Source organism: Marmota marmota, unplaced genomic scaffold (assembly GCF_001458135.2).
Source record: "Marmota marmota marmota unplaced genomic scaffold, marMar, whole genome shotgun sequence".
NCBI classification, from domain to species: Eukaryota; Metazoa; Chordata; class Mammalia; order Rodentia; family Sciuridae; genus Marmota; species Marmota marmota.
In genome coordinates, this window is record NW_026000249.1 from 3,142,605 (window position 1) to 3,162,068 (window position 19,464).

The 19,464-nt window shown below is 36.6% G+C and overlaps 1 pseudogene; it reads right to left on the minus strand.

Moving 5' to 3' along the window:
* Window positions 1–18,650: 18,650 nt before the first annotated feature.
* LOC125614089 lies at window positions 18,651–19,289 on the minus strand (annotated as a pseudogene).
* Between the last annotated feature and the right edge of the window lie 175 nt (window positions 19,290–19,464).

Sequence of the window (19,464 nt, forward strand, 5' to 3'; positions counted from 1 at the left end):
CCTTTATATTTATGTGGTTGTGAGGATCGAACCCAGTGCCTCATGCATGCTAGGTGAGCACTCTACCACTGAGCCACAACCCCAGCCCCCAGTGTAGAAACATTTTAAAATGCAGATGTATTAAGAAGAAAGTAAAGTAAAAATCATCTATTACTTCAAACACTCTTAAAGAACCACCATTAAGATTTACATCTAAGCTGAACACAGTGGCACATGCCTATAATTCCAGCAACATGCTGAGATAGGAGGATCACAAGTTCAAGGCCAGCATCAGCGACTTAGCAAGACTCCATCTCAAAATAAAAATAAATAAATAGAGCTGGGGATGTGGCTCAGTGGTGAAGTGAACCTGGGTTCAATCCGCAGTTTCAAAAAAAAAAATTCTCCTCTATTTTCACACTATTTTTCCACATACTTTTAAAACAAAGATAGGACAACATTGTACATACTATTTGCAATCTGCTTTTCTCCACTTAATAATAAACATGTAATTATAACAAAATTCATGTAATGGGATGCTATACAACCATTTAAAATAATTTTAAGAATATAACTTACCTGAACAAATAGTAATGAACATTGTGCCTACATAGTCTTAACTAATCAGTAGTCATTTTCCTCTTTGTTCATTGAATTCTTGATTTTTACAAATTTAATTGTCTCTTGGGCTAACCTCATTGACTTCTTAAGCACTTTTGCAATTAAGTAAAAATAAGGCCAGGAGTGAGAACTAAATTTCAAGAATGAAAACACAGAACTTTCTTATAATTTTTTTTTTTCAAACTACTTTGGCCCAGAGGTGCTCAGGAAAAGAGAGGCATGATTTTCTTCATTCAATTCTGTCCCTCTCTTTATGGTAATATTAATTTGAAAGAAACTAAATTTAGAACACATCCTTCATCTTCTCAGGTTTTCTTTATTTCTCATATAACTATGGAATTCAAAAGAATCAGGCTACAAAAGCTATAGGCAAAACAGCAACAGAAATGGCAAACATGTCCTGTGCACAGCATAAAGACACAGAGCCTTTCCAGAATAGAAGGAGGTTTTCTAGTGTAGCACTGGTCTAGGTATTTAATTCAAATCAGGTCTTCTAGCAGTCTAAGCAGATTGTAGAGCTCCCTAATGAACTCAAGAGAGAGAAGAAAGCTCTAATTAGAAAGCATGCCCCTTCTATCATGTTATTTTCACGAATTTCCTAATTAGCATGGTAAAGAGACAATAATACAACTGGCCACGGCATTTACTGAGTTTCTACCATGCACCAGACACCTTTTTAAGTGGTAGGCATGTAATACTGAACAAAAGCATCACGGTGGTTGCCCTCATGAAACACAAATTAGCAGTGGATTGGGAGTGAAGGGTTACCAGTAAAATATTGAACAGGTAGAAGAATAAATCATTATAAAGATTGATGAGATTCTAAACAGACATCTCTCCAAAGAAGCTATTTAAATGGCTACATGAAAAGGTGCTCAATATAATTGGTCATTAGAAAAACGTGTTTCAAAATCACAGAGAGATATTATTCCATAACCATAAGGGGGGCTATAATTAAAAATACACAATAACAAATGTCTGTAAGAACATGGAAAAACTGAAATTTCCATATACTTTTGGTGGGAATGTAAAATAAAATGGTGGAGTCACCATGAAAAGCTACCTGGCACCAGGCAGAGTTGTGAACAACTGTAATCTCTATAACTCAGGAAGTTAAGGCAGGATGATAGGAAGTTCAAGGCCAACCTCAGCCACTTAGTGAGGCCCTGTCTGAAAATAAAAAATGTAAAGGGCTGGAGATGTAGCTCAGTGGCAAAGTGTCCTTGGGTTCAATCATTCAGTCCTCAATCCTCAGAACCCAAAAAAGAAAGAAAAGTTACTTGGTAATAACATGGAGTTACCATATGACCCAGCAATTCCTCTTGTTAGGTATATACCAAAGAGAAAAGAAAACGTATGTCCTCACAAAAACCTGTACACAAATATTCATATTAGCATTATCGATACTAGTCATTTACTTAGTGTAAATACTGCAAAGTCCATCAGCAGATGAACAGATAAACAAAATATGGTAAATACATATAATGGAATAGTATTTAGCCATAAAAAGTAGGGTTGTGGATGAAGTTCAGTAGTAAAGTGCTTGCTTGCCTAACATGTCTAAGGCCCCAGGTTCTATATCCAGCACTGCAAAAAACAAAAGTAATGAAATACTGATACATGCCAAAAACATGGTGAACCTTGAAAACATTGTGCTGAGTGAAAGAAGCCAGGAATGAAAGGCCACCAATTATATGATTTCATTTATCAGATTTGTCCAGAATAGGCAAAATCCATAAAAACAGAAAGAAGATTAATGGTTGCCAGGGGCCAAAAGTATTGGGGAATGGGTAGTGACTGCTAATGAGTATGGGGTTTCCTTTTGAGGTGAAAAAAGAAACACATTTTAAAGTTGACTGTCATGATGGGTGGAGATCTGTGTGAATGTATAACAACCACTGAATTGTAGACTTCAGAAGGATGAATTGTATGGTTTGTGAATTATTTATCAATAAAGCTGTTAAAAAATAAAATGTGGTGAAGTGAGTGGAAGGGACAAAAATATAGGCCCAGAGGCCTGAAAGGATCTTGTGTGTTTCAGGAATGAAAGAGGAGGCTTGTGTGACCTAGTGTGCTGGAGGGGTTTGAGGGGACAGTGTATCTTGACAGTTCATGTTAAGAAGCCAGTGGATGAGGTCAGTAATTAGAGGTACTTTGGGATTATGTTCAAAGGACCATGAGAATTCCTCAAAGGATATGACATCCAAGAGTCACATAATCCAACTTGTATTTTAAATAGTTCTGTCTTCTTGAATTATTAGGGCAGAAATGGATTGTTGTTATAGCTATTAAAACCAGCTAGAAGCCGTCAACTTAAAAATTTAGAATTAAAGTTAACAATGTGTGATTTTTTTTTCTTTTTGGCTTATTATGTATGCTAGGAAAATGAGGATGTCAAAATACTTTTTCACTAATAAATCAAAAGAAGTGCATTATCAAAATAATTATGGGTAAATGGCAGAAAGATCAATAGAGGGAAGGAAGCAGGGGTGGGGAGAGGGAAGGGGAAGGAGAGGTACTGAATTAGCACAAGATATATTCCATGCTTGTATAATTATGCCAAAATGGATTCTACAAACAATTAAAAACAAGTAAAAGTAAATAACAACATGAGTTCTCAACTTTTTAAAGTACCTTTATTTATTTATTTTTACATGGTTTTGAGGATTGGACCCAGGGCCTCACATGTGCTAGGCAAGTGCTCTGCCACTGAGTCATAACCTCAGCCCAGATCTCAACTTTTTTACCCTGAATGTATTCTATTGCTTCCACAGGACACAAGTTAAGAAGTAAACAATTTTATCCATGTTTATTAAGGCATTTATACCATACATGGGTTCAGATTTAATTGCATTCAGGAGAAGGAGCAGGTAGAAGCACGTCTATCACTGGTCATGATGGAATGAGCCAAGGTGTTTCTGTGTGTTAAATGAGGGGTCACAGGTGTATCACCATGACACGTAGGTTACCAGGAATTCTGTTGGCCTCTTGGTTGAAACTATGAAGAAGTTGCTGTGACTAATGATTGTATTTCAGTAATTTGAGACTCATAATCCCAAATAAGAAGGAATGGGCTTCCCCAGCCTCAAGGAGGGCAAGAAACATAGGGGAATAAGGAATATAGGTGTATGGGAAGACATCTGGGGACATCAACTCAGGTCTGAAGTAGTGGGGAAAGAACACACTTGAGATAGCACCCTACCACACTCCTGGAAGATGCTCAGGTTTCGTGAATCAGGTTTTCTTTTGGAAATGACAAGATCATTGTGAAGAAACTTCCTTTAATGGCTTTCTGTAGTGACATTAGCAAGACAATGAACAAAATATGACAGAAGTGACAGTTAACGACTATGGTAGACCACACACACACACATACACACACATGCACCCACATCCATGGGGAGGAGAGAGATTTGGAGAACACAAATTCTTCATTACTTAATCACCATTAGCTTTGAATGTATTCCATTGCTTGGTGTGTCCTTTTTATTTAGTCTTGTGATGATGTATTTTCAAGTTTCTTTCAACTTTTTAGCATTTTAGACAATGCTGTAACAGATTTCCTCATATCTACATATTTCCATCTGTGCTAGGAAAGAAATTACAGGCCATATAATCTTTGACACAAGTTATTGAATTGTCAAAAAATGTTGAAAAAAATTATATGTTCATCAACAAGTGTATGCAAATATATCCCTACACCCTTGCCTATTGGGTGTTTCAAAATTTTCCTTTTGGGGCAATGTATAGTTTAAGATATCAATCACATTGTAATTTTGATATTTAATTCTTAAATTATAAATTGGAGTAAGTATCTTTTCAGTTCACTTGCCATTTGTTTTCTTCCCCTCTGTTACTTCCAGAAAATTCCTGCTCTCCTGTTTTCTATTTTTTTTTAGAGAGAGAGAGAGAAAGAGAGAGAGAGAGAGAGAGAGAGAGAGAGAGAGAGAGAGAATTTTTTAATATTTATTTTTTAGTTCTTGGTGGACACAACATCTTTGTTTGTATGTGGTGCTGAGGATTGAACCCTGGCTGAACGCATGCCAGGCGAGCGTGCTACCACTTGAGCCACACCCCCTGCCCCTCCTGTTTTCTATTGAATTAACCATCTTGCTTTTACTGATTTGTGTTAGCTCACTGTCATATGCATTGCAATATTTATATCAGTCTTTGGGCTATAGAAATAATGTTTTCTGAAATAACAAAGTTTATATTTTGTGCCAGATGTCATGATGCACACCTGTAATCCCAGCAACTCAGAAGGCTGAGGCAGGAGGATTGCAAGTTCAAGGCCAGCTTCAGCAATTTAGGAAAAAACTCTCAGCAATTTAGCGAGACCCTGTCTCAAATAAATAAAAAGGGCTGGGGATGTAGCTCAGTGGAAAAGTACCCCTGAATTCAATCCCAGTACCCACTCCCAAGCAAAATAAAAAAGTGAAATAAGAAAGAAAAATAAATAAATTTATATTTGTGATATAATTAACTCTATAAATAATTCCTTTGATAGCTTCTTAATTTTATGTCTTGCCTAGAGAACTGCTTTTTTCTCATTATGATTAAAATTACATTCATTCTGTAGAATTATTTTATAATCCAACAATTCCATTCCTAGGGGTGTGTGTGTGTATCCAAAAGAACTGAAAACAAGAACTCAAACAGATACTTGCACACCAGTGTTTCTAGAAACATTATTTACAATCTTCAAAAGATGGAAACCACTCAAATGTCTATCACCTGGCGAATGAATAAACAAAATGTGGCATATACATTTAATAGAAAATTATTCAGCCAGAAAAGGAAATGAAATTCTGCTACACTTTGCAACATGCACAGACTTTATGCTAAGTAAAAGAAGCCACATACAAAAGCACAAATACGATGTGACTGTACTCATATGAGTTACCTGGAATAGGCATATTTGCAATAGTCAATGGTTTGAGATGATGAAAAAGTTCAAGAAATAAAGAGCGGTGATGGTTGTATAACATTGTGTACATACTTAATGCTACTGACTCGTACACTTAAAAATGGCTAAAATGGTAAATTTTATGTCATGTATACTTCACTGCCACAATAAAAAAGTAATTTTAAAAATACATTCACTCAAATTAATTTCTAGGTCTTTATATTTTATTTTCTATGTTTAAATATAGGAATGAAACAGGGACCAGCTTCCTATTTTTATGATTCCCATTTTCTATTTTCTTCTTGAGTCAATTAGAGTAACTATTTTCTTGTAGTAAGAAAACATCCATTTTATTGAGATTTTTAAATTGTGGCAAAGAATAATTTTAAAAATTCCTTCTCTATCTATGCTAAATTCTCCATTCTCGTTAAAGAGCTGGCTTCTTGTGTTTTCATAGTTTCATGGTTTTCCTGTTTTCCGATTAACAAGTTTGTGTTTTTACACTTACTATTTTCTTTTTTCTCTTTTCCTTCATTAATTTCGTGGTTATTTTTCTAAATCCTCGAGCTGAAAGAGTAGTTAATCAATTAATTTTAATTTTTACTAATCTAAATGTGAAAATCTCTATTTTCTATTCTGTGGGTGTAGGATAGCCATATTCCACAGGTTTTGACTAAATTTACTTCTGTTGTCATTATTTTCTAGATATTCTGGCATTTTGGTTTATATTTTTATTTGGACAAAAATGTTCTTTAAAGGGGAGTTTTGTTTTGTTTGTAATCTCAGTGTTGGATTCTTCCCCACCCCCTTTTGTGATTATTTTCTAGTATATGGCTACAGAAAGGTTCTGTTTTCTTTTAATATTTGGGAAGTTGTTGAACTTAACTTTTGTCACAGTGGATGGAAAACACCCATTTTTCCAAAGAAGCATAATTTCTGTTATAAATTAAAAGTCTATTTTCTGTTATTAAGTAATTCAATACCCTCACTTCACTTTTTCTACATTATCAAGAGTTGAGAGCTGGGGTTGTGGCTCAGTGGTAGAGCACTCGCCTAGCATGCGTGAGGCATTGGGTTCAATCCTTAGCACCACATAAAGCAAAATAAAAAAAAAATATTGTGCCAACTATGAATAAAAAATAAATATTAAAAAAAGAGTTGAGAGAAATGAGTTAAAGTATGGGTTAGAATAGTTTCTATCATTTATTTTAGTGTGTCCTCCAGTTTTTCCTTTATATATTTTAATGTGATGGTTTAATGAATGGCAGTTTTTCTTTTAATAAAATCCCCCTTTTTGTCTCATGCTTCTTTCCTTCAATTCAGTCATGTCTGAAAATCATTCCCTAGAGTCTTAGTATTCTTTCCTTCTCTTCTTCCTTTCCTCTCTTCAGCATTTGACTGATTCATTTGCTTTCAGAGACACTTTGGTTTCAATACATATCCTACATATCACACAGAGTTGAAAGTCCTTTTTAAAAAAAAAACATGTATTTTTTAGTTGTAGTTGGACACAATACCTTTATTTCACTTATTTATTTTTATGTGGTGCTGAGGATTGAACCCAGGGTCCCGCACGTGGAAGGTGAGTGCTCTACCACTGAGCCCCAACCCCAGCCCTGAAAGTCCTTTTTAAAAAATTCAATGTAAGGGAACTGGGACTGTGGCTCAGTGGTAGAGTGCTCACCTAGCACGTGTGACACACTGGGTTTGATCCTCAGCACCACATAAAAATAAATAAATAAATAAAATAAACATATTGTGTCCATCTACAACTAAAAAGAAAATGATTTTAAAAATTCAATGTAAGGATTGTTGTCAAAAACTAAAATTACATTTACTTATTTACCTTTATTGGTACATATCTACCTATATGCTTGATCTTAAATCTGTAATCTTATTTAAATTATCTTTCCTGATTTTTGAGTATATGATCATATGATTTTTTCATTAGGTAATTTAGAATATTGACATTATCTTTTAGAACCTAAAGGAGTCCCCTCATAAAATGAAATGGTTTAATGGCTAAACATTTCAACAACTATATAATGGTCCATCATATGATTATATTCTAATCTATTTGTATCACTTCCTTTTGTTGAAAATATTAAATGGACATGGTGGCACATGCCTATAATCCAGAATTGCAAATTCGAGGCCAACTCAGGCAATTTGGGGAAAATCTGTCTCAAAATAGAAAGAGCTGGGGACTTAGGTCAGTGGAAGAGCACTTGCCTAGTACGTTCAAAATCCTGGGTTCAATGCCCAGTACTGAAAAAAAAAATTTCCCTAGTATTGCTAATATGAAGTAACACTATGACAAACATCTTTGGACTTAACATTTCTGTCTCTAATTTTCAGAATCTCTCCAGAGGATAGAACAATGATTTCAAATAATTCAAATATTATAAACTCCTGATTTCTTTTGTAAAATTACTTTCCATACATGCTATGACAGTTTATCTGCCAAGTAGTCAAAGAATTGGAGAAAGGGAATCTTAGATAATAAAAGAAAGTTGTCCAAATCTTAATTAGCCTTAAGGCCAAAAAAGCCTTGGGATAAAAGTATCCTTTATGATTTGTATTCTGATATAATTTATGTGAAGAATTCCCATAACTCCATCAAATTTCAGAATCCTTTTCTTTTTTAAAATATTTTTTTAGTTGTCAATGTACCTTTATTTTATTTATATGTGGTGCAGAGAATCAAACCCAGTGCCTCAACATGCCAGGCAAGGGTTCTACAACTGAGCTATACTAGCCCCAGAATTCTTTTCTTGATGAAGAATTTTAGAGACCTTATCTCTTCCTATTGATTTCTTACACAACAAATAGTTGTAGAAACAAGTTTCCTTAGTCTCTTTTGTAAAATGCCATGTTGAAAAATGAAAAGAGTGTTCTGAAGATCTTTCAAACAAACACAAAGAATTTAAATTTATAGAAACTTATTTATAAACTCATGAAGTTATCACCATGTTTTAATAAAGTGCAAGTCAGGCTTCTATGTTTTGTTAGCAGGTCTTAAAAGTTCTTGCAGCAAGTGGGGTGGCACCTAACTTATTGAGTGGCTTGCAATTAAGCTCTTTATAAGTACATAATTTTAATAAATGGTGAAATATAAAGTCTACTTTGGATTATTTCAAATTACATTGCATTTTTTAAATAAAAAAGAATTCAGAGTGTTTATGTTGTTGATTGCTTCTATAATCTTGCTTATTCATATAAACTAGAGTCTGAGTGTGCTTTCAAAAGCATTCCAATGTCCTCTTTTGCTGTATCCATAACCATAGTCCATGTAAGACAGAAATTTTCAGTGTTCCCCTCACAGTCTAAAACCAGGAAGAAGACTTAAATACTATGTGCTTCTCATCTCATTTTTCATTCCGAATTTTGAGTGAGAAATATGCTTTATTTTTTTCTCAATAATTTCTTTCCTGGTTGACTGCCTCCCTTATTGGATAGAATCCAGCAAATTTTGGCCTCAGATTGAACCCCTCCCACTGCCTGTATTTATATGGCTTTGAAGTTGAGAATGACTTTTATATTTTTAAATGATTTTTTTTAAAAAAGAAAAAAACAGAAGAAAATGAATATTTCATGACACATGAAAATTATATGAAATTCAAATGTCAGTGTCCACAAATAAAGTTTTATTGTAACACAGCCAGGCACAACAATTTGCATATTGCTTCTAGTTACTTCCTTATCCTAAAGGGAAAACATTAGCAGTTACTCTTTTTCTCCCCTCCCCACAGCCCCTGGCAACCTTCAGTCTGCTTTCTGTCTTTATGAATTCGTCTATTCAGAAATTTCATGTAAATGACATCATGCAATATGTGATATTTTGTGATTGACTTCTTTTGCTTAGCATAATGTTTTCCAAGTTTATCCACGTTGTAGCATGTACTTTACTCCTTTTTATGGCTAAATAATCTTCTATTGTAAGCATATGTAACAGATTTATTTATTCATTCATCTGTTGATGGACATGTGGTTTTTTTGACTATTGTAATCAGAGCTATTATGAAATTTTGTATGCAAGGATCTATTTAAATTATTTTTTTTCAATTATTTTGGGTATATACCAAGGTATGAGATTGCTGGGTCATATGGAAAATATATGTTTAGCTTTTTGAGGACCTCAATTTTATTGTAATAGGTTTTTCTTTGCTCTCATTCTCTCTCACTATTTCACAATAAGGACAAATGAAATAATCAGGTAGTGGAGATTTTTCTTATTATTTGGTATCTCTATCTGCTTTCCTACTGAACATTTTTCATTCAATCAGGGAGTCAAATCAATCAATTTCATTTATTTTCCCAGTCTACAACTTGATGTATCAGTTTTTAAAGGGTCAGAGATTCATCCTAAGCCAGGAAGCAGGAAAGTGGCTGAGAGAAAACACAGGGCCTGGATAAACTTCAACTTGCCTGTGAATGATAAAGAGTTGGGGTTGACCTCATGGGTGTGCAACTTAAGCAATTACACAGATCCCTGCAGATAGAAGAGCCCTGCACTCAGGAGGGCCTGTGCTCAGAAAGTCTTTGTACATGATTTAGTGCTCTGCTGTCACTATCTTGAAAATCTTAAGAATTTTTAAAAAGAGTTCTCACCTCTTCATTTTGCACTGGGCCTTGCAAATTATGTAGACTGCCCTATTAAGAATTGATAGTGTCTCTCCCTGCCTGTCTTGGGCCCTAAAAAAATTCTAAATTCTAAAACAAATTCTAAATTGGGAATTAAAAAAAATATATGTCTACCACTCAAAGTGGAAGCATTCCACACGTGGGTGGCTGCTAAATAGAATGGTAATAGAATAACTCAAGCGTATTTAAAAACACAGATGACAGACCAAAGCCAGACAGTTTGCACAAATGAATTTACTGTGTCTACTATTATTGGCCCGAGAAAAGAACCCAAAAAAGCAGTTACAGGAAACTGAGCCCAAATAAGGACAAATAAATAGCAAAGATATTCCTGCTACTCTCCAAGAAAAAATGGTAGGTTTTTGTTTTCATGCCCTCAAGTAGAACCAAGCAATGCCCCTGTGCTTGGCAGGACCCAAGTGAAGCCAAGAATAAGATGCTGTTCCAAGAAATGAACTTTAAAGAAAACAGAATACTTTTGCAATAGCCTGCCTGCTAAGCTCCTCTGTGGTGTTTGATTGCAGGAAAGATCTGGCTTCTGGGCTCAAAGAAAAATAAGTGAGTTACTGATAAACCCAAACCCTGCCCTACCCTTTCCAGTATAAGCAGGGAGAAGAGGGTTGGGATTTTCCTAAGAGTGAACAGGTCTTAAATTCAGGATGGAATCCCCACTGGCCCAAAAGCTGATCAGGGCCTCCTTATCCACTCTATCTGCTGGCTCCAACCACCTTTAGCAATTGCCCAATTGTGACGTCTTTAAACACATCCTTGCCAAGAGCACCCCAGTCTTTCCTTAGTTAAAACAATCTACAAAAGACTGAGTGTGAACAGCTGGGTGGAAGACCTGGCCACTTCTGTATGAGAAATATCCTAGGAGACAGATCTTCCAGGACAATGATTAGCCCAACAGTCCTGTTCAATCAAGCAGATTAGCTGTGATGTGATTAAGTAATTACATGGCTTGTTTCAAGGAGACATCATAAATGACAATCAACAATTTGGCACTGTGCAGAAATTTGGGGTGTGACCTGTAGCAGGGGAAGCCAAGTTGGATACCAACAATAGAAGGACTTGCTTTCATAAGGAAAAAAGAGTGGAGGGTGGTGTTTTGTGATGGTGAAAACATAACATATTCCAGGAGTTTCTTGTAAGGAGTTTCTTTTAAGTTTCTTATAACATCTGTCTACGTCCCTCATTCCCTTACAGCTCATAACCTGAGTTTCAGGGAAAAAAAAGTCTTACGGTGGAAATAACAGGGGTAGGCTCATCTGTCGCCCGTGATTTTGTTGAGTTCTTTGGGAAGGAGATTCTGCAATACCTTTTCCCCTCATTCTCAGTCCCCAGGTTGTTTTTGCACAAACCTTCTAGTGGCACGAAAGGCCCCACAAGCACATCCCTAGCTTGCCTTATGGGGTCAATTAATTCACAAAGAAACAGGTAGTCGGTGCACCCTGCAAGGGAACACCTATATTTTTATATGTATAATTTAATGCTCAAGTTTTTTTAAATGGTATTATGATGTTCCTAGACTCACTTCAACTTGAGTGGGTTGGAAGGCCAAGTACAATGGTAATTGCTTTTTTACCTGTCTCCCCCACTGAATGCACTCCTTGAGGACAGGTATTACATTATATGGATCATCAGATTCCCAGGATCTGATACAATGCCTGGCACAGAAGGGGTGCTTACTAAGTGTTTCTTGACTGGTTATTGGTTGAATAAAGCAGAGAGAGACCCTTTCAGGATTTTTTATACCTCATGAATCTGTGAGCAAACAGAGCAGAGATTGTAGAAGTAGGCTACTTGGTCTTGGATCCTGGCTCTGTTTCTTTTTCTACTTGTGACTGTGGCTGTTACTAACCCTCTCTCTACCTCAGTTTTATTATCTTAGATATAATAAGATCTGTCTTAGACTGCTGTGAAGATTAGATGAGTTAAAACTGGGAACATTGCCTAGAAAATGATAGCACTCGACTGTGTTGATTCCATTACTTTAAAAAAATGTACCCATGACCCACTGCCATGTTCTTGCAGCTTTGTTCCATCACCTCTTTTTCCTTGGTTAAAATGTTTTCTCATGAGAAATTGTTGGGGCTCAGAGAATGACACCCCAAACTATGGTACTTCTGTATGCTAATGTTGTTTGTTTGTTTTTGGCACTGAGGATTGAATCCAGGGGCACTTTTCCACCAAGATACATCTCCAACTTTTTAATTTTTTTTTATTTTGAGAGAGAGTCTTGCTAAGTTTCTGAGGCTGGCCTCAAACTTGTGATCCTCCTGCCTCAGTCTCCTGAGACACTGGGATTACAGGCATATGCCACCACACCCAGCCATGCTAGTGTCTTGAACTGTAGAAGAACCAAGGTCTCTCTAACCTTTTCCTGTCCTCCTGACTCCCATCCCTTTCCCTTCCTGAAACGCAGAAATTGGCTTTCTGCAAAGTTCTTCTATCTACCTAAAGGCTGAATTTTCTCGAGTATTAATTGGTAAGAAAGAAGATTAGAGGTGACATTACACCCAAAGCCCAAGTAAACTTTATCCCATGTTCATTTCTGTTATCCAGGCCCATTCATTTCCTCTGAAAACCATTTTACTCTTCCTCTCAAGTGCCTATATCCTTCACCTTCCTCTCCCCTATGAAGATGTTGTGTACATTTTTCAATGTCATTGGCTTATTGGTACTCATTTTCCTGAGATGCCCCTGTACATGTATGTCTTTTCACATGTCACTCAGCCTCTTGCTGGCTTATTTTAGCAGACTCAATTACCAGTCCTTCAGAGGGTGGAGGGGTAGCTCCCTTTTCCCTAACAAAATCGTTATATATCATATCATCTCCCTTATAATTGTTCCATTACACAAAGCAAAAATTCTATAGGAAAAAATATTGTCTTCAAATCCACACTCAGTAAGGCAATATTTAATAAATGTCCAACTGGCAAAAGGAGGGTCTATGCATGGTCAGACTTTCAGAGCCATTTGAAGCCTTTAATGACCTAAGTAACATTTAATAAAGTTTAAGTCAGATGTGGTGGCACACGCCTGTAATCCCAACAAAAGGGAGGCTAAGGCAGGAGGATTGGAAGTTCAAAGTCAGCCTCAGGAACTTAGCGAGGCCCTAAGAAACTCAATATAGACCCTGACTCTAATAAAATACAAAATGGGGCTGGAGATATGGCTCAGTGGTCAAGAACCCCTGGGTTCAGTCTCAGTACCAAAACAAACAAATAAAATTATAATAATAAAGTAAAATAATTTTAAGAAATCATTTTCAGTTACTAGATATAAAAAAATGACCTACTTATGCATGGCTGTGATTGAGTAGATTTAGTTGATACATCATATTTTCAATTAACTCTTAACTACATGACAGGCACAACATCAGAATTGTGAGTTAAAGCTCTTTTAAATATAATTTTTCTGACATCTCTACCACTTAAGAAAATGTCTGCATTTTCAAACCTTACGGAAGGTTTGAAAAATTACAAACATGCCAAGTGCTTCTTGATCTGTTTTTCCAAGCACTTCTCTTACATAGCCTGGGCTGGTTCACCTGAGTTACAGAGAAAGTTGGGGAAAGGGTATGCCCATGAGCTGACTTTTAAGAAGCACCTTGGATCAGGAAGCCAGTGGCAGAGGGTCTGAGTGTTGGCTGGTGAGTGTATGTGGCTGAGACTTCCCTGAAATAAATCCATTCTCCATTCATTTTTTTAAAAAAAAATTTTAGTTGTAGGTGGACACAATATCTTTATTTTGTTTATTTATTTTTATGTGGTTCTGAGGATCAAACCCAGTGCCTCACACATGCAAAGCAAGTGCTTTAACACTGAGCTACAACCCCAGCCCCACAAATTCATTTAGTTTTATGCTCTGAGGCCTGGGTATTCTTGGGGGCCCTGAGATGCCAAAAAATGTTCACCTGTGAATTCTGGTCACCAACACCAGCTTGCCCCATGGTTAATCACCTACTATTTTCTACATATGCTACAAGAAACCATCAAATGAGAAATAAAAAGGATAAGAAGCAGGATATGCAAAATTTATCCCAATTATTTAAAAAGAAATAACAACTCATAAATAAGATTGGAAGTTGGGACTCACAAAACAATACCCCAAGGTATGGCATTTCATTGCTGAGTGAGCACTTTGGACTAAAAGAAATTGGAAAACCCTAGAAGATGGCTTAGAACCAAGGTGTGTTTGCATTGTTCCCCACCCCCCAGGACAGGGAGAGACTTTTCACTGATGTTCCCTTCTCTGCCTAAAAATCAGACACACCAAAACAGAACATAATTGCCCTCAATAATCTCATTGAAATTTCATCACCAAGTAAACTCATATCACAGGAGGAGAGACTGAAAATCAAACATGATACCTGGAACCCAGAAAACTTTATCCTGAGCCACTGTTTGTTCTTGGAGCTCACTGGTTTTCCCTAAAATCATTTGTCACCCCTCTAAAATGCCTGCACCCCCCATTTTCCACTAACCTTCGAGGAAGGATATATAAATACCTCACTCTTATTGTGTTACTGGGCACTTATTGTCCATAAACATGGATGCTTTTACTCTTGTTAATCTGTCTGTTGTTAGCTTATTTCAGCCAATTTACATTCTCAAACCTTCAGAAAGGATGGGGCAGAAATCAGCAGAGGTTACACTGGGCTTTTAATTTATAGCTGATTTTTATTTTCTCCTTTATGCTTGCTTTATTTTCTAAACTGTATATAATAAACTTACATTGCCATAATTGAAAAAAAAAAAAAGAACCAAGTTTTATTTAGGAAAATGATGTGTTTGACATGGTAAGAACTGGCTAACCCAGTCCTCCTTAAGGCTAGTTTGCAGGCAGATGTATAGGATGATAGCCAATTGAGAGAAAATAATTGAGTTGCCTCTCAATCAGATGCACTAACAAGGACTTGCTGGACGTCCTTACATCAAATTCCACTCCTAAGAGTCTTGCTTTTTGACTCGTGGATTGTTTCCTGAGAATATAGACTCAACCTGTCTTTCACCGTCCTCCATAGGTAATAACTGGGCTGTAATTAGTGCTCGTAGCAGAAAAGCAACTAGGAAGGAAGCTTTGTAAGTTTCAAAGCCCACTGTCAAGCTAATTGGTCTCAGAGTCCTCGGAGACTCTAGGATGATACTGACCAGCTGCAGCCAATGCCTCCCTATTATGAAGTATTGTGCTTGGCTGGCTAACTTCAGCTCAGTAAGTGGATGAAGGGGAGTATCCATTTCACCACTTGGTGAACCAAAACAATTTCCTTCAAGAAATGGGAGATTATGGTTTTGTAAAAATTGCCACTTCTCTTGGGATGGAGGACTAGACTGGTAGACGTTTTCACTTTCTTATGAACTTGTCTGTGACTTTTGCTTTGGAGAAAGATATTCAGTGGACTAAAGTAGAGCTTGTTTCTAAGCTCCAATATGGAAAACAATAGTTAAAATATATATATTTTTTCTGTACTGGGAATTACACCCAGGGACACGTTACCACTGAGCTACATCCCCAGTTCTTTTTATTTTTTTTTTTTATTTTGGGACAGGGCCTGCCTGAGTTGTTGAGGTTGGGCTCAAACTTTTGATCCTCCTGCCTTAGCCTTCCGAGTCACTGAGAACAGAGGCATGCACCACTACACCCAGATTTAACCTGCCAAAAAATATATAAATTGGTTAGGTGTGGTGGCTCATGCCTGTAATCCCAGCAGGAGGATCTTGAGTTCAAATCTAGCCTCAGCAAAAGTGAGGTGCTAAGCAACTCTGCAAGTTGAGGATGTGGCTCAGTGGTTGAGTGCCCCTGAGTTCAATCCCCAGTATCCCCCCCAAAAAATCATTGTACAAATAACAATTATTTTGGAAAATATGACTTCAAAGGGATTCTTCTTCTTCCTGCTCTTCTCCTCCTTCTCCTCTTCCTCTTTTTTCTCCTTTTCCTTCTTCTTAATGATTTAAAGGAAATCTCTATCTCCCAATTACTCCATAGATTTCTGATCTATACTTCTCCAGTTCTGCTCCACCTGCTCTGCCAGCATTCCTTGTCTAGACATATGTTATCTCAAGATCTCCTTTTTTTGCTTCAAAATTAACCATTTAATTGTAATGTATCTATCTCATAGTTAGTAAATGGCAATAATAAGAAGTCAATTGTAGATAGATTTCCTTTGATTAACTCTTCCTTTACATATTTGATCAGATGAAGAACTATATGGGTATTATATTGTCCTGTGATCCATAAACATAGCACAATTAGAAGAGATTCAGAATTAAGGAATAGCAAGCAAACTCTATGAAAGTCAGTTTCAGTATACAAATTAAATATTTTTAAAAGTCTTATTTCAGTTTTAGGTTGCATTAAAAAAATACTATAGAGGAGGTGGCTGAAACATCAGGAATTTATTTTCTCAGTTTTGGAGGCTGGAAGTCCAAGGTCAGAGAGTTAGAATGGTCAGATTCTGGTGAGGGGTCTTTTCCTGGTGCCTGAGAGATCAAGTTCTCTTGATTCTCTTCTTATAAGGGAACTAATACCATGAGACTAGGACTCCGCCTTCATGACCTAATTAATTCCCAAAGGTCCCATCTCTAATTAACATCGCATCAAGGGTTATAGCTTCAACATAAGAATTTTGAGAAGACAATTTTGTACATATCTTCCCATCCCTGTCCTTGCACTCATCTGCAAATTAATAACCTTCTCATATGCAAGATACTTTCATACTGTTCCAATGACCCCCAAAGTCTTAACTTATTCCAGCATTAACTTTAAAGTCTCAATTAAATGTCATCTAAATCACCTGTGAATCTAGATAAGTTATGTACTTCCAAAACACAATGGTGAGACAGAAATAGGAAAAGCATTCCTATACTTCAAAAGGGAAAAATAAGAAAAAAGGAAAGGGTGTTAGGTTCCAAGCCAGTCCAGAACTTAGCAAGGTATGGCCTTAATGATCTCTGAATCACCTTGTGCATACTTTTTCTCTTTTCTTGTAGAATAATACACATTTGCAGCTGACTACATCTCTCTTCTCTCTCTCTCTCTCTCTCTCTCTCTCTCTCTCTAGTACTGGGGATCAAACCCAGGGTGCTTTACCACTGAGATATATCTCCAGCCCTTTACATATATATTCTTTAAATTTTGATACAGGTTTCTGAGAACTTCACCAAGTTGCTGAGAACTTGTAACCTAACCCTAACCATAACCATAACTCTAACCCTAACCAAGTTTCTGAGAACTTCACCAAGTTGCTGAGACTGGCCTTGAAACTTGTGATCCTTCTTATTCAGCTTCTGGGGATTACAGGTATGTGCCACTACTTCCAGATCGAAGTTGAATGGTTCTATAACTGTCTTGTAAGATCCAAGAAGTTCAACAGAATTCCTTCATTTTATCCTTTCTTAATCTCCTTTAATTCAAACTGGCAGTGTTTCTACCCACATAATCCCATAAACTCTTTATTAAGGAATAATCCAGCCATGCCTTGATGTTCTCATCAGAATAGGCTTTCTTGTGTTTCCCAATATATGGATAGGTTGAGAATATTCCAAATCTTCAAGTTCTGGTTCATTGTTTTGCTTAACAATTTCTTCTTCAATTTTTCTGTGTCCTTTTGCATTTTACTATAAGCAGTCAGAGGCAATCAAGCTGCTACTTCAATACTTTGCTTTGAAATCTCCTTATGTGAATACCCAATTGCATCACTTGCAAATGCTACAACACTGTGTAGCCAAGTTGTTTGCCACTTAATAACAACTTAATAACAATTTTTTTCCCAATTTCAATAACATGCTACAAATTTCCATCTGAAATCTTATCACACTTACCTCTAACATCTCTGTTTCTAGCACACATTCCCAAACTCTTTTAATCTCTACCCATTAACCAATTACAAAGCCACTTCTACATTTTTAAATTTTGTTATAAGAGCATGCCACTTCTTAGTACCCAAGTCATAGTGTGAGTTACCATAACAAAATATCAGACTGGGTAGAAACTCCAGAAACTTATTTTCTTACATTTCTGAATGCTGGTAGTCCAATATTAGAGTAGGATTCTGGTGAGAGCTTTCTTCCAGGCCTACAGATGACCCCCTTCTTGCTGTCCTTATGCAGAGAGTTCAAACTCTTTTATGTCTCTCAAAAGAGCACTAATCCCATCCATCAGACCAGGCCCTCACCTTCACGACCTAATTACCTCCCAAAGGCTGTATCTCCAAATAACATCATATTGGGGTTTGGGATTCAATTTGTGAATTTTGAGGGAACATAAATATTAAGTTCATAACATGCCTGTACATTTCTACCTGGACACTAACCTGGAAAAAAGAAATCTATGATCTATACAAACAGAGGGGAAAAGTCAGGTTATGCAAAGGAAAGCAAAAGTTGCTATTAAACAAATTTTTTATTTATATATGACAGTGGAATGCATTACAATTCTTATTACACATGCTATTAAACAATTTTGTAAAGAATTGTTTTAAAAAGTTCTGTTTTTCTTCTATAAAAAATTCTTTCATAAATCAGTATTCCTTCTATATAAAAAAATTAGAAGTACTCTATTCATCTTGAATTCCCCTATACACAATGTTATCCATTCAAAAACAAATAGAGGAGCAGTGCTCCCTGTACTGCCATTCAGCAAGGTTATTCTATTTGGAAGCAGATACCACGTTCCAAGAGCACATACTAGCCCAGCAAGAACAGAATGAAAAATTATATTGGCTATATATTTCTTGCCACGAATTAGAAATTTGACAGTCTCAGCACCAGTACAGCTTGTAAATTCATGCTCATCTTCCTCAGCTAAGATATCTGTGGTTAGCATTCTTTCTACTGTCACTGATTTGTTTTTGGCATATAAACTTGTGAACTAGATGACAAATGCAGTGAAAAGCATTAGTCCACCAGCAAATGATGCTATATAATAGTCTTTCAGGATGCCCAATTGGTGCAAAAGTGTTCCCATTCCACCCAAAACCCATGGCATCAGAAAAAGGATAATTTGATTAACATATACACAAAAGCCTAACTTGAGTTGAAGGCCTCCAAGAAGAGTCTGTGGAATGTGCTTCAGAAAAGAAGTCCTGTTTGTAATCATTTAGCAGAAGCACATCTGGACTCATCCTTTTCACGCAGGATTATTCTGAAAATCACATCCTTTTCTGTAACCAGAAGACTCTTAAATCACTGGAGGGAAGAGGCGGTGCAAAGGCAGCCTGAAGTCTGCACTTCTGCTGGTAAACCCAGGTGAGCACTCCCACCTGGAAGCTGGCTGGAGGCATAGAAGCTGCAGTGGCCCCAAAGCAAAAT